This window comes from Silene latifolia, chromosome X (genome assembly GCF_048544455.1).
Source record: "Silene latifolia isolate original U9 population chromosome X, ASM4854445v1, whole genome shotgun sequence".
NCBI lineage: Eukaryota > Viridiplantae > Streptophyta > Magnoliopsida > Caryophyllales > Caryophyllaceae > Silene > Silene latifolia.
The window spans coordinates 224,183,633-224,197,687 of record NC_133537.1 but is presented as its reverse complement, the minus strand read 5'-3'; the positions used below and the strand labels follow the sequence as shown (position 1 = coordinate 224,197,687).

The 14,055-nt window shown below is 39.7% G+C and overlaps 1 long non-coding RNA gene across 3 annotated transcripts; it reads right to left on the bottom strand.

Annotated features, from left to right (window-relative positions):
- Positions 1 to 3,959: 3,959 nt before the first annotated feature.
- Positions 3,960 to 13,344, bottom strand: LOC141621721 (uncharacterized). Of its 3 annotated transcripts, XR_012532612.1 has the most exons (5): positions 13,224 to 13,344; positions 13,057 to 13,124; positions 11,690 to 11,775; positions 5,560 to 5,645; positions 3,960 to 4,125 (listed from the first exon to the last, which is right to left on the bottom strand). It is a non-coding gene; the product is annotated as an uncharacterized LOC141621721 (long non-coding RNA). The 3 variants fall into 3 exon arrangements; XR_012532613.1 differs by lacking the exons at positions 11,690 to 11,775; positions 13,057 to 13,124; positions 13,224 to 13,344 and adding exons at positions 6,933 to 7,000; positions 7,100 to 7,218 and having other exon boundaries at positions 3,962 to 4,125; XR_012532614.1 differs by lacking the exons at positions 3,960 to 4,125; positions 5,560 to 5,645 and adding an exon at positions 10,050 to 10,252 and having other exon boundaries at positions 13,224 to 13,342.
- Positions 13,345 to 14,055: the final 711 nt, after the last annotated feature.

Below are 14,055 nucleotides of genomic sequence, written 5' to 3'. Positions count from 1 at the left end.
TGTCTTTTTGTCTTGCCGCCTTTAAGTGAGAAGCAAGGGAAAGGTTTTAGGGTTTGAGTAGAGGGATCTGCGGTAGCGGTCCGCCTAATCAAAACCTAAACCCTTTCCCGTCCCGTTTTAGGATACCCGGCCCCCCAAAAAAGGGTTCACTCGGCCCCTCTAGGGTGTCTTTTTGTCTTGCCACCTTCGAATGAGAAGCAAAAGAAAGGGTTTAGGGTTTGATTAGGGGGATCCGCGGTAGCGGTCCGTCTAATCAAACCGTAAACCCTTTCCCGTCCCGTCTTAGGATACCCGCCGCGGATCCCCCTAATCAAACCCTAAACCCATTCCCGTGCCGTTTTAGGATACCCGGCCCCTCAAAAAAGGGTTCACTCGGCCCCTCTAGGGTGTCTTTTTGTCTTGCCGCCTTCATATGAGAAGCAAGGGAAAGGGTTTAGGGTTTGATTAGGGGGATCCGCGGTAGCGGTCCGCCTAATCACACCCTAAACCCTTTCCCGTCCCGTTTTACGATACCCGGTCCCCCCAAAAAGGGTTCACTCCGCACCTTTAGGGTTTCTTTTTGTCTTTCCGCCTTCAAATGTGAAGCAAGGGAAAGGGTTTAGGGATGGATTAGGGGGATCCGTAGTAGCGGTCCGCCTAATCAAACCCTAAACCCTATCCCGTGCCGTTTTACGATACCCGGTCCCCCCAAAAAGGGTTCACTCCGCCCCTTTAGGGTGTCTTTTTGTCTTACCGCCTTCAAATGAGAAGCAAGGGAAAGGGTTTAGGGTTTGATTTTGGAGAACCGTGGTAGCGGTCCGCCTAATCAAACCCTAAACCCTTTCCCATCCCGCTTTAGGATACCCGGTTCCCCCAAAAAGGGTTCACTCGGCCCCTCTAGAGTTTCTTTTTATCTTGCCGCCTTCGAATGAGAAGCAAGGGAAAGGGTTTAGGGTTTGATTAGGGGGATCCGCGGTAGCGATCTGCCTAATCAAACCCTAAACCCTTTCCCGTCCTGTTTTAGGATACCCGCCCCCCCAAAAAAGGGTTCACTCGCCCCTCTAGGGTGTCTTTTTGTCTTGCCGCCTTTAAATGAGAAGCAAGGGAAATGGTTTAGGGTTTGATTAGGGGGATCTGCGGCAGCGGTCCACCTAATCAAACCCTAAACCCTTTTCCGTCCCGCTTTAGGATACCCGGCCGCGGATCCCCCTAATCAAACCCTAAACCCTTTCCCGTGCTGTTTTAGGATACATTGCCCCTCAAAAAAGGGTTCACTCTGCCCCTCTAGGGTGTCTTTTTGTCTTGCCGCCTTCATATGAGAAGCAAGGGAAAGGGTTTAGGGTTTGATTAGGGGGATCCACGGTAGCGGTCCGCCTAATCACACCCTAAACCCTTTCCCGTCCCGTTTTACGATACCCGGTCCCCCCAAAAAGGGTTCACTCCGCCCCTTTAGGGTGTCTTTTTGTCTTGCCGCATTCAATTGAGAAGCAAGGGAAAGGGTTCAGGGTTGGATTAGGGGGATCCGTGGTAGCGGTCCGCCTAATCAAACCCTAAACCCTATCCCGTCCCGTTTTACGATACCCGGTCCCCCCAAAAAGGGTTCACTCCGCCCCTTTAGGGTGTCTTTTTGTCTTACCGCCTTCAAATGAGAAGCAAGGGAAAGGGTTTGGGTTTGATTATGGGGATTCGCGTTAGCGGTCCGCCTAATCAAACCCTAAACTCTTTCCCGTCCCGTTTTACGATACCCGGTCCCCCCAAAAAGGGTTCACTCCGCCCCTTTAGGGTGTCTTTTTGGCTTGCCGCCTTTAAATGAGAAGCAAGGGAAATGGTTTAGGGTTGGATTAGGGGGATCCGCGGTAGCGGTCCGCCTAATCAAACCCTAAACCCTTTCCTGTCCCGTTTTACGATACCCTTCCCCCCCAAAAAGGGTTCACTCCGCCCCTCTAGGGTGTTTTTTTGTCTTGCCGCCTTCAAATGAGAAGCAAGGGAAAGGGTTTAGAGTTGGATTAGGGGGATCCGTGGTAGCGGTCCACCTTATCAAACCCTAAACCCTTTCCCGTCCCGCTTTAGGATACCCGGTCCCTCCAAAAAGGGTTCACTCGGCCCCTCTAGGGTGTCTTTTTGTCTTGCCACCTTCGAATGAGAAGCAAGGGAAAGGGTTTCGGGTTTGATTAGGGGGATCCGCGGTAGCGGTCCGCCTAATCAAACCCTAAACGCTTTCCCGTCCCGTTTTAGGATACCCGGCCCCCCAAAAAAGGGTTCACTCGGGCCCTCTAGGGTGTCTTTTTGTCTTGCCGCCTTTAAATGAGAAGCAAGGGAAAGGGTTTAGGGTTTGAGTAGGGGGATCCGTGGTAGCGGTCCGCCTAATCAAACCCTAAACCCTTTCCCGTCCCATTTTAGGATACCGGCCCCCCAAAAAAGGGTGCACTCGGCCCCTTTAGGGTGTCTTTTTGTCTTGCCGCCTTCGAATGATAAGCAAGGGAAAGGGTTTAGGGTTTGATTAGGGGTATCCCCGGTAGCGGTCCGCCTAATCAAACCGTAAACCCTTTCCCGTCCCGTTTTAGGATACCCGGCCGCGGATCCCCCTAATCAAACCCTAAACCCTTTCCCGTGCCGTTTTAGAATACCCGGCCTCTCAAAAAAGGGTTCACTCGGCCCCTCTAGGGTGTCTTTTTGTCTTGCCGCCTTCATATGAGAAGCAAGGGAAAGGGTTTAGGGTTTGATTAGGGGGATCCGCGGTAGCGGTCCGCCTAATCACATCCTAAACCCTTTCCCATCCCGTTTTACAATACCCGGTCCCCCCAAAAAGGGTTCACTCCGCCCCTTTAGGGTGTCTTTTTGTCTTGCCGCCTTCAAATGAGAAGCAAGGGAAAGGGTTTAGGGTTGGATTAGGGGGATCCGTGGTAGCGGTCCGCCTAATCAAACCCTAAACCCTATCCCGTGCCGTTTTACGATACCGGTCCCCCAAAAGGGTTCACTCCGCCCCTTTAGGGTGTCTTTTTGTCTTACCGCCTTCAAATGAGAAGCAAGGGAAAGGGTTTAGGGTTTGATTATGGGGATCCGCGGTAGCGGTCCGCCTAATCAAACCCAAAACCCTTTCCCGTCCCGCTTTAGGATACCCGGTTCCCCCAAAAAGGGTTCACTCGGCCACTCTAGAGTTTCTTTTTGTCTTGCCGCCTTCGAATGAGAAGCAAGGGAAAGGGTTTATTGTTTGATTAGGGGGATCCACGGTAGCGGTCCGCCTAATCAAACCCTAAACCCTTTCCCGTCCCGTTTTAGGATACCCGCCCCCCCAAAAAAGGGTTCACTCGGGCCCTCTAGGGTGTCTTTTTGTCTTGCCGCCTTTAAATGAGAAGCAAGGGAAAGGGTTTAGGGTTTGATTAGAGGGATCCGCGGAAGCGGTCCGCCTAATCAAACTCTAAACCCTTTCCCGTCCCGTTTTAGGATACCCGGCCCTCCAAAAAAGGGTTCACTCGGCCCCTCTAGGGTGTCTTTTTGTCTTGCCGCCTTTGAATGAGAAGCAAGGGAAAGGGTTTACGGTTTGATTAGGGGGATCCACGGTAGCGGTCCGCCTAATCAAACCGTAAACCCTTTCCCGTCCCGTTTTAGGATACCCGGCCGCGGATCCCCCTAATCAAACCCTAAACCCTTTCTCGTGCCGTTTTAGGATACCCAGCACCTCAAAAAAGGGTTTACTCGGCCCCTCTCAGGTGTCTTTTTGTCTTGCCGCCTTTATATGAGAAGCAAGGGAAAGGGTTTAGGGTTTGATTAGGGGGATCCGCTCTGACACCCTCACTTATCGCGGAAAAGTAAACACGTAATTCTACAGAAAAACTGACAGGATATGTTTGTAATAGGTTCAATTGGGTAAAAACCTGTAATTTTAAAAACCTGAACCTGTTATAAAGATATCCAAAAGGGAAGGTGTCAAACATGCATGGTCCAAAATAAATCTCAAGAATGAAATATCGCTAAAGTCGCGAAAAGAAAGTTATACTAACCAAATATGAGAAAGGGAGACATATGTCCCTAAAATGTATGTGACATAAAAAGGGTTTAAGGGTCACAATGAAATAAAACCAGTCTAGGTCCCAAGGTTACTTTGCTCGCTAGCTCGTTCATGTACCCCATATATGCATCACCTACCTGTCATTCGCATTTTATACAAATACGAAAGCCACAGTCAGTGGGGAGTAACTCCGAGTTCTCCCAGCCACGAAATGTCATAATTAATATAACATGTAAACATAAGAATATGAATACGAATCACACAATGCCTTAGCATATAGATGCTAGACAATCGTGCTTATCATGTGAACAACAATATAACAACACATAGTCCTAGCATGTGAATACTAGACCGACTCATACTACACTATCATGTGAATCACATAACATCCAGGAATCCAAACTCTATCAACCATAGCCGGCTTGCATCTCACCTTCTATGATTCAAAGAATCACCATACAAGAAAGGGCAATATATCAAAGACAGGCATAAGTTCTTAGTACCGTCAATAGTCACTTTGTAACTCGAGTCTATACCACGAGGTAGGGAAGGTAATCGAACCGGTATCTTGGCTCAGCGATTACTATTAAGAAAACATGGCCAAGAGACAACACAACCCTAGCCTAAAATCTGCAAGACCCTAGACATGCGGATACACACCACCGCACCCAAGACCCACAACTTTTTTTTAAAACAAAGTGAAGTGAGTACCCTAAGGACACCACCGAAGGGTTGGCTAGTACTTAAGCGACCCCATACTATCAAAATAAGTAACGAGGTCATGCCCCAACTTGGATATAAATCCACTAGTCAGGAACACAAAGGCTATCAAGCGGTGAACATATACTCGTCAGAGACTATAAAGACCTATCTATGATGAAGGCCGAAATACTCACCTAGGACCTAGTCACACTAGTCCCGCTTGAATACTTTAGCCCACACCACACAAGACTCACCACACAAGTCAAGTAAGACACCCACTTAACCTTAAGAGGGCAAAAAGTCCTACTTACCAACCTAAATGCTAACATTCTATCATGTGAAAGGCTATATAAATGTCTATTTACACAAGATACAATCCAACAGTTCCTCAATAAGAATTCAATACTAACTTCCAATTCTAGCAATTTTAACAATATTAAAGGCTTTAGGGGAATCTAGGGCCATTACTACAAAATAAAAAGCTATTTAAATTCAACTAATTACACATGTGAAATAGAGATATAATAAATGGCCTAAAGCAAGAAAAAGGCCGATTATATAATTCATTCAACCGAATTTTTACCCGCAACCCTAGCCCTGCGACAGGTACGGGTTAAATTGCGGCTGACCAATCACTCAATTGACTGACATCGAATCAGTCAAAGGGACTAAGGCTCAGTTTTCGGCACAATCATCAAAACATTACACTTATCACTATAAAATTCATTTTGTGCCTATTAATTACAATTTCAATTTATAAACTATCCTAACATGTGATAATTATCAATCACCTAAACACTTATCAAACAACAAACACAACATCAACTACTAATATGACATTAATTCGTCGAGTAACTCGGAATAGTTACCTTACGCTAGCAAAGAGACAAGTAAAAACTTGAGAAAGCTTCTAAAACCCAAAATTACTCTTCATCTTCAACCACATATGAGCCACCTAAAATAATTATGTAAAAGGACGATATTAACGAATTATCTTTATATAAAATATGAGACTTAAATTAATTTAATTATATTTTAAATAAACCAAACTAGCGTCAAAACAATTTATAGATACGGCCCAAACTCGCAACTTAGCCAGGCCACTGCCTAGGCCACGGCCAGGCCACAGCTAGCTACTGCTAGGCTGCTGCCAGGCTACCGCAGGCCACGGCCAGGCTGCAGTAGGCCACGACCAACCTTATTATAGACACTCTCGTCCCAATAATTAATTCAATCTCAACTCTCTACCCCATCTCTCTCATTACTCCGTCCTACTCATTACTCCGTCTCATAATATAATACTCCAAAGTAACCAATTTCCATCCCAATTTCAATATCGATATTGTCAAATATTCCATTAAAGGAACTGCTCAACATTTGAGTAAAACTCTAAGCTACTCCCCCACAAGTCAAGGTCAAAGAATACGACAGTTAAAATACAGTACCACAAACCAAAGTCTCAATCTCATACTTTTGCGTCAAATTCATATCCAATGTAATAAACAAGCAAAAAGCTTATCTCTGGAATTGAAATTATAAGCTAGTAGTACCAATACTAAAAATCCACATACTTGCCATACAATTTTTTTTCATACGTGTTCATCATTGGCAAAATCCACATGCTAAAGATCATGCCTTAAACTTTCACAATGTCAAATTATGTCATAACTATGAATTTCAAGAGTAAAACGACAAACACAACACTGGTTATTATACTATTTCAAAGCCATCCATAGAGTTGTTACATCCAAAATCCCATATGTGTTGTTCATACCTCTGTTGTGCAAAATAATCTATAATACTCTACATACCATCTTTATACTAATCGCCCCAAGTACTAGATGAACTTCATATAACAAATCACCTTAAAATTATTACGGACCATATTATCTTTTTATAATTATCATTCTACGAAGTTAGAACAAATCCTATCTTGCTTAATATGGAGTGACCAACATGTCTATGTTAAACTCAACAAAATGATGAGGTTTACTCCAGATTTCCAACTAATTAATAGCCTTACTACAAAAGAGTTCCTGGTATCCCAAATTCCAATTAGCTATCACCAACCACCTCCAAAAAGAGTGTGATTAATAACGTAAATATATAGTACTAATATATCCACAATTCTTCACTTTAACTTAAATTTCAATAAGTAGACCACATATTTAAATATAAATTGCATATGATTCATACCACCCGAACAATGAAAGTAATAATAGAATCGGTATAATCATGCTACCTTAAACGCCCCTTATTCTTCGAATAAATGGTCCACAAGGCACGAGCCTCACCCCGGGTCTTCGAATCCTTCGTAAAAGGGCAAGAAAACGGAATAAAGAAGCTAAAAGACGACACTTTTATAATACGGCGAAAGACGAAACCACTACAAAAAGGAGACTTTCTTACCTTAAAAGGAGGAGGAAGGAAAGGGGAAGAGAATGGTACAAAAATTATCGAATTTGGTTGAGAAATGGGCCGGGATCTGAGGTTTGAACGATGGGAAATGGCATACGGAGGAGCTGTTGTTTCTCTGTTGTTTGCTGATAGAACGAAAAGAAAGGAAAAAAAATGAAAGGGGAAAAGAAAGAGTCAGGGGAAACGGGTGAGGGAGTAATAAAAATTAATAATAATAATAATAATAATAATGATACACCAGCTAGCTTGCTAGCTACTAATTATACGTACGTTTCTTCGTCGTTAAGAAACTTCGATCGTTATTAAAATCGTCTCGAGTTAATAAAATCGGTTTTAGTAAAAGTTTCAGTAATAAAACGGAGTCAATAATAAATAAATTTAATGAGTAAAAATATAATAAATTCAGCCAGCTAACGGAAATAATAGGAATTCGATTCGAATCGGAGTTATTAACGATTTTTACTAAATTAGCGGAGTTTAACGAAATTTGATAACTTAGCAAAATAACTCAAAATAGCTAATTGGATGACTTTTCCTAAATCCATTTTGAATCCACTAAGGGACGACTTTCATAAAGGACTCGTAAAAGGAACATAATTTATTAACGATTATTAAAATTTAACGTAACGAATTATAATAAAATTAATTAATTAGCTGAGCTAATAAATATATAAATCGCTAACCAATGTAATTAAATACAAAGTAGCAATTAAAATAATTTTATTCAACTTTTTTTAAAATACGGGGTGTTACAATCACCCCATCTTTTAAAAAGTTTCGTCCTCGAAACTTGAAAGTAGAAATGAAAGGTTAATAAAATAAAACTGAAAGTAGAATCGGTAACCAAAACATTTTAAAGGTTATTTATCGTAAGAATCAAAATTCTTTCAAAAGTTTCAAATAAAATTTTCCGACAGAACCAGACTCTCAACAGAGGAACAGAAGTGTTCTCGTTACGTATTCAAGAACATCTCATTCCAGATCAAAGATAAGGTCAAAAGGCAAATCATTTGTATAAATCAAAAATCAAAATGCTTTCAAAAACATTTATAGAGAGTTTTCAAAGATATAAGTCTCACTCATGGAACGGAAATGCTCTTGTCGTGCACACAAGAACGCTAACTTTCCAAGTCAGAGACAAATTAAAACAAAAATTATTCGCTGACAAGTGTAGAACAAGCTATTAAACGTTTCTAATAACGAGTTCTAACATCCGATCAACGTTAAAATCAAAAGAAAAGGAAATTCATTCAAATTTTCTTTTGCAAAAGCCAAAATGGAAATAAAGGTTTCACCTTTAAACTCAAAGGGAAATCAAATTCCTGAAAATATAATATTAAACTTTGATAAAGGCATCATAATTAGATCAAAGTGAATAGAAATTGGATAAAATTTACAAAAATCTCAGGTTTAGCAACTCAAAACCATGATAAAGAAGTTTATACTCAAAGAGCAATTAGAGAATTAAATCGAATTTTCATTTTCCAAATCTTTACAAGTAGGGAAAATTTTGTGAGGGTAACATAAACTTTTAACAACGAACCAAAAATAGTAGTTTGAAATATTTAGAAATTGTGTGAAATGAAAAGGAAGTTAGACATCATAGATACAAGTATGTTAAGAGGGTTCAAGCTTAACCAACAAAAGAGGTATGATGAACTTCCTAGGGATAAGAATTGAAGTCAAATTTACAGGGATGTCAAAGATAGAGTTTCACCAGATACGAGTGTCAAACTTAAAGGAGGAGCAAGATGAAGCGAGGAAAGGAGGTATGAACGGTAACGCTCATGATCAAGGAGAAAGGGAAATTAGACAACAAGGAAATGTCAGATACTCAAATCTCAAACAACAATGTCATAAGGTAACATCAATTTATGTATGACTATCAACATCCTAAAGGTATCTCTTTCCAAAATCACATCATAAACCTTACTCCGTGTTTACTCCTAAGGTAACAACACTCAACCTAAGCCCTTCCAATATCACAACTTCTCAAAACCGGGGTTATAGGTCAACCAGAAACAACTCCACAAGCCAAATTATCCAACCAAGGTTAACACCCCACAAAAGAAAAAGAACTATCTAAAAGGCGTTAAGGGAGGATTAGCAAGGGTGAAAGGACGAGTTGGGAGGATACAAATGTAACTTCCTAGGAAGACGAATAGAGAGTTTAGAAGAAGGATAGGCACCAAGAGATTAAGAATAAGGCGAGATACAAAAAGAACGAGAAACATCTTCAAGGGAGTAGAAGCATTCTTCAAAGGTTGAACAAATCTTCAATCCTCGGCAATAGGCACTAAATCTTGATCTTCTTAAAATATAAGTGTCCTTTCAATGGAACGGAGATACTCTTGGCGATCACTCAAGAACATCAATATTCCAATTCAAAGACATAAAAATACATTTTTACACCAACAAATGATAAAATTAATTATCAGACGTCTCCAATAACAAGCTTTAACACTAATTGACGTTAAAACCAGTGAAAAACATTAAAATATTTTCAAAACCTTTAGTTCAAATTTTTTTTTCCCAAATTAGGGTAATAACTCCATTAGCTATTGATAAGCTCACGGTCATTGATCCAAGAACACAACAATTATTAAATGACAATCAACAAACAGGTTAGTACCTAACAAAGAGCAAACACAAAGAGACTACAACATAAGATCCTAAATCTACCCATCTTACCCATCTCTCAAGTTTATTATTTTAAGGTCAAGTTATTTATATTGGGGTGCACAAACGTGCGTCGGGAGCAAATATGCTCTGATACCAACTGTGACACCCTCACTTATCGCGGAAAAGTAAACACGTAATTCTACAGAAAAACTGACAGGATATGTTTGTAATAGGTTCAATTGGGTAAAAACCTGTAATTTTAAAAACCTGAACCTGTTATAAAGATATCCAAAAGGGAAGGTGTCAAACATGCAAGGTCCAAAATAAATCTCAAGAATGAAATATCGCTAAAGTCGCGAATAGAAAGTTATACAAACCAATTATGAGAAAGGGAGACATATGTCTCTAAAATGTATGTGACATAAAAAGGGTTTAAGGGTCACAATGAAATAAAACCAGTCTAGGTCCCAAGGTTACTTTGCTCGCTAGCTCGTTCATGTACCCCATATATGCATCACCTACCTGTCATTCGCATTTTATACAAATACGAAAGCCACAGTCAGTGGGGAGTAACTCCGAGTTCTCCCAGCCACGAAATGTCATAATTAATATAACATGTAAACATAAGAATATGAATACGAATCACACAATGCCTTAGCATATAGATGCTAGACAATCGTGCTTATCATGTGAACAACAATATAACAACACATAGTCCTAGCATGTGAATACTAGACCGACTCATACTACACTATCATGTGAATCACATAACATCCAGGAATCCAAACTCTATCAACCATAGCCGGCTTGCATCTCACCTTCTATGATTCATAGAATCACCATACAAGAAAGGGCAATATATCAAAGACAGGCATAAGTTCTTAGTACCGTCAATAGTCACTTTGTAACTCGAGTCTATACCACGAGGTAGGGAAGGTAATCGAACCGGTATCTTGGCTCGGCGGTTACTATTAAGAAAACATGGCCAAGAGACAACACAACCCTAGCCTAAAATCTGCAGAGACCTAGACATGCGGATACACACCACCGCACCCAAGACCCACAACTTTTTTTTTAAAACAAAGTGAAGTGAGTACCCTAAGGACACCACCGAAGGGTTGGCTAGTACTTAAGCTGACCCCATACTATCAAAATAAGTACCTGAGGTCATGCCCCAACTTGGATATAAATCCACTAGTCAGGAACACAAAGGCTATCAAGCAGTGAACATATACTCGTCAGAGACTATAAAGACCTATCTATGATGAAGGCCGAAATACTCACCTAGGACATAGTCACAGCTAGTCCCAGCTTGAATACTTTAGCCCACACCACACAAGACTCACCACACAAGTCAAGTAAGACACCCACTTAACCTTAAGAGGGCAAAAAGTCCTACTTACCAACCTAAATGCTAACATTCTATCATGTGAAAGGCTATATAAATGTCTATTTACAGCATACAATCCAACAGTTCCTCAATAAGAATTCAATACTAACTTCCAATTCTAGCAATTTTAACAATATTAAAGGCTTTAGGGGAATCTAGGGCCATTACTACAAAATAAAAAGCTATTTAAATTCAACTAATTACACATGTGAAATAGAGATATAATAAATAGCCTAAAGCAAGAAAAAGGCCGATTATCTAATTCATTCAACCTAATTTTTACCCGCAACCCCAGCCCTGCGACAGGTACGGGTTAAATTGCGGCTGACCAATCACTCAATTGACTGACATCGAATCAGTCAAAGGGACTAAGGCTCAGTTTTCGGCACAATCATCAAAACATTACACTTATCACTATAAAATTCATTTTGTGCCTATTAATTACAATTTCAATTTATAAACTATCCTAACATGTGATAATTATCAATCACCTAAACACTTATCAAACAACAAACACAACATCAACTACTAATGTGACATTAATTCGTCGAGTAACTCGGAATAGTTACCTTACGCTAGCAAAGAGACAAGTAAAAACTTGAGAAAGCTTCTAAAACCCAAAATTACTCTTCATCTTCAACCACATATGAGCCACCTAAAATAAGTATGTGAAAGGACGATATTAACGAATTATCTTTATATAAAATATGAGACTTAAATTAATTTAATTATATTTTAAATAAACCAAACTAGCGTCAAAACAATTTATAGATACGGCCCAAACTCGCAACTTAGCCAGGCCACTGCCTAGGCCACGGCCGAGCCACGCTAGCTCTCGCTAGGTGCCGCCTCTACCGCAGGCCACGGCCAGGCTGCAGTAGGCCACGACCAACCTTATTATAGACACTCTCGTCCCAATAATTAATTCAATCTCAACTCTCTACCCCATCTCTCTCATTACTCCGTCCTACTCATTACTCCGTCTCATAATATAATACTCCAAAGTAACCAATTTCCATCCCAATTTCAATATCGATATTGTCAAATATTCCATTAAAGGAACTGCTCAACATTTGAGTAAAACTCTAAGCTACTCCCCCACAAGTCAAGGTCAAAGAATACGACAGTTAAAATACAGTACCACAAACCAAAGTCTCAATCTCATACTTTTGCGTCAAATTCATATCCAATGTAATAAACAAGCAAAAAGTTTATCCCTGGAATTGAAATTATAAGCTAGTAGTACCAATACTAAAAATCCACATACTTGCCATACAATTTTTTTTCATACGTGTTCATCATTGGCAAAATCCACATGCTAAAGATCATGCCTTAAACTTTCACAATGTCAAATTATGTCATAACTATGAATTTCAAGAGTAAAACGACAAACACAACACTGGTTATTATACTATTTCAAAGCCATCCATAGAGTTGTTACATCCAAAATCCCATATGTGTTGTTCATACCTCTGTTGTGCAAAATAATCTATAATACTCTACATACCATCTTTATACTAATCTCCCCAAGTACTAGATGAACTTCATATAACAAATCACCTTAAAATTATTACGGACCATATTATCTTTTTATAATTATCATTCTACGAAGTTAGAACAAATCCTATCTTGCTTAATATGGAGTGACCAACATGTCTATGTTAAACTCAACAAAATGATGAGGTTTACTCCGTTTCCAACTAATTAATAGCCTTACTACAAAAGAGTTCCTGGTATCCCAAATTCCAATTAGCTATCACCAACCACCTCCAAAAAGAGTGTGATTAATAACGTAAATATATAGTACTAATATATCCACAATTCTTCACTTTAACTTAAATTTCAATAAGTAGACCACATATTTAAATATAAATTGCATATGATTCATACCACCCGAACAATGAAAGTAATAATAGGATCGGTATAATCATGCTACCTTAAACGCCCCTTATTCTTCGAATAAATGGTCCACAAGGCACGAGCCTCACCCCGGGTCTTCGAATCCTTCGTAAAAGGGCAAGAAAACGGAATAAAGAAGCTAAAAGACGACACTTTTATAAGACGGCGAAAGACGAAACCACTACAAAAAGGAGACTTTCTTACCTTAAAAGGAGGAGGAAGGAAAGGGGAAGAGAATGGTACAAAAATTATCGAATTTGGTTGAGAAATGGGCCGGGATCTGAGGTTTGAACGATGGGAAATGGCATACGGAGGAGCTGTTGTTTCTCTGTTGTTTGCTGATAGAACGAAAAGAAAGGAAAAAAAATAAAAGGGGAAAAGAAAGAGTCAGGGGAAACGGGTGAGGGAGTAATAAAAATTAATAATAATAATAATAATAATAATGATACACCAGCTAGCTTGCTAGCTACTAATTATACGTACGTTTCTTCGTCGTTAAGAAACTTCGATCGTTATTAAAATCGTCTCGAGTTAATAAAATCGGTTTTAGTAAAAGTTTCAGTAATAAAACGGAGTCAATAATAAATAAATTTAATGAGTAAAAATATAATAAATTCAGCCAGCTAACGGAAATAATAGGAATTCGATTCGAATCGGAGTTATTAACGATTTTTACTAAATTAGCGGAGTTTAACGAAATTTGATAACTTAGCAAAATAACTCAAAATAGCTAATTGGATGACTTTTCCTAAATCCATTTTGCATCCACTAAGGGACGACTTTCATAAAGGACTCGTAAAAGGAACATAATTTATTAACGATTATTAAAATTTAACGTAACGAATTATAATAAAATTAATTAATTAGCTGAGAAAATAAATATATAAATCGCTAACCAATGTAATTAAATAAAAAGTAGCAATTAAAATAATTTTATTCAACTTTTTTTAAAATACGGGGTGTTACATCCGCGGTAGCGGTCCGCCTAATCACACCCTAAACCCTTTCCCGTCCCATTTTATGATACCCGGTCCCC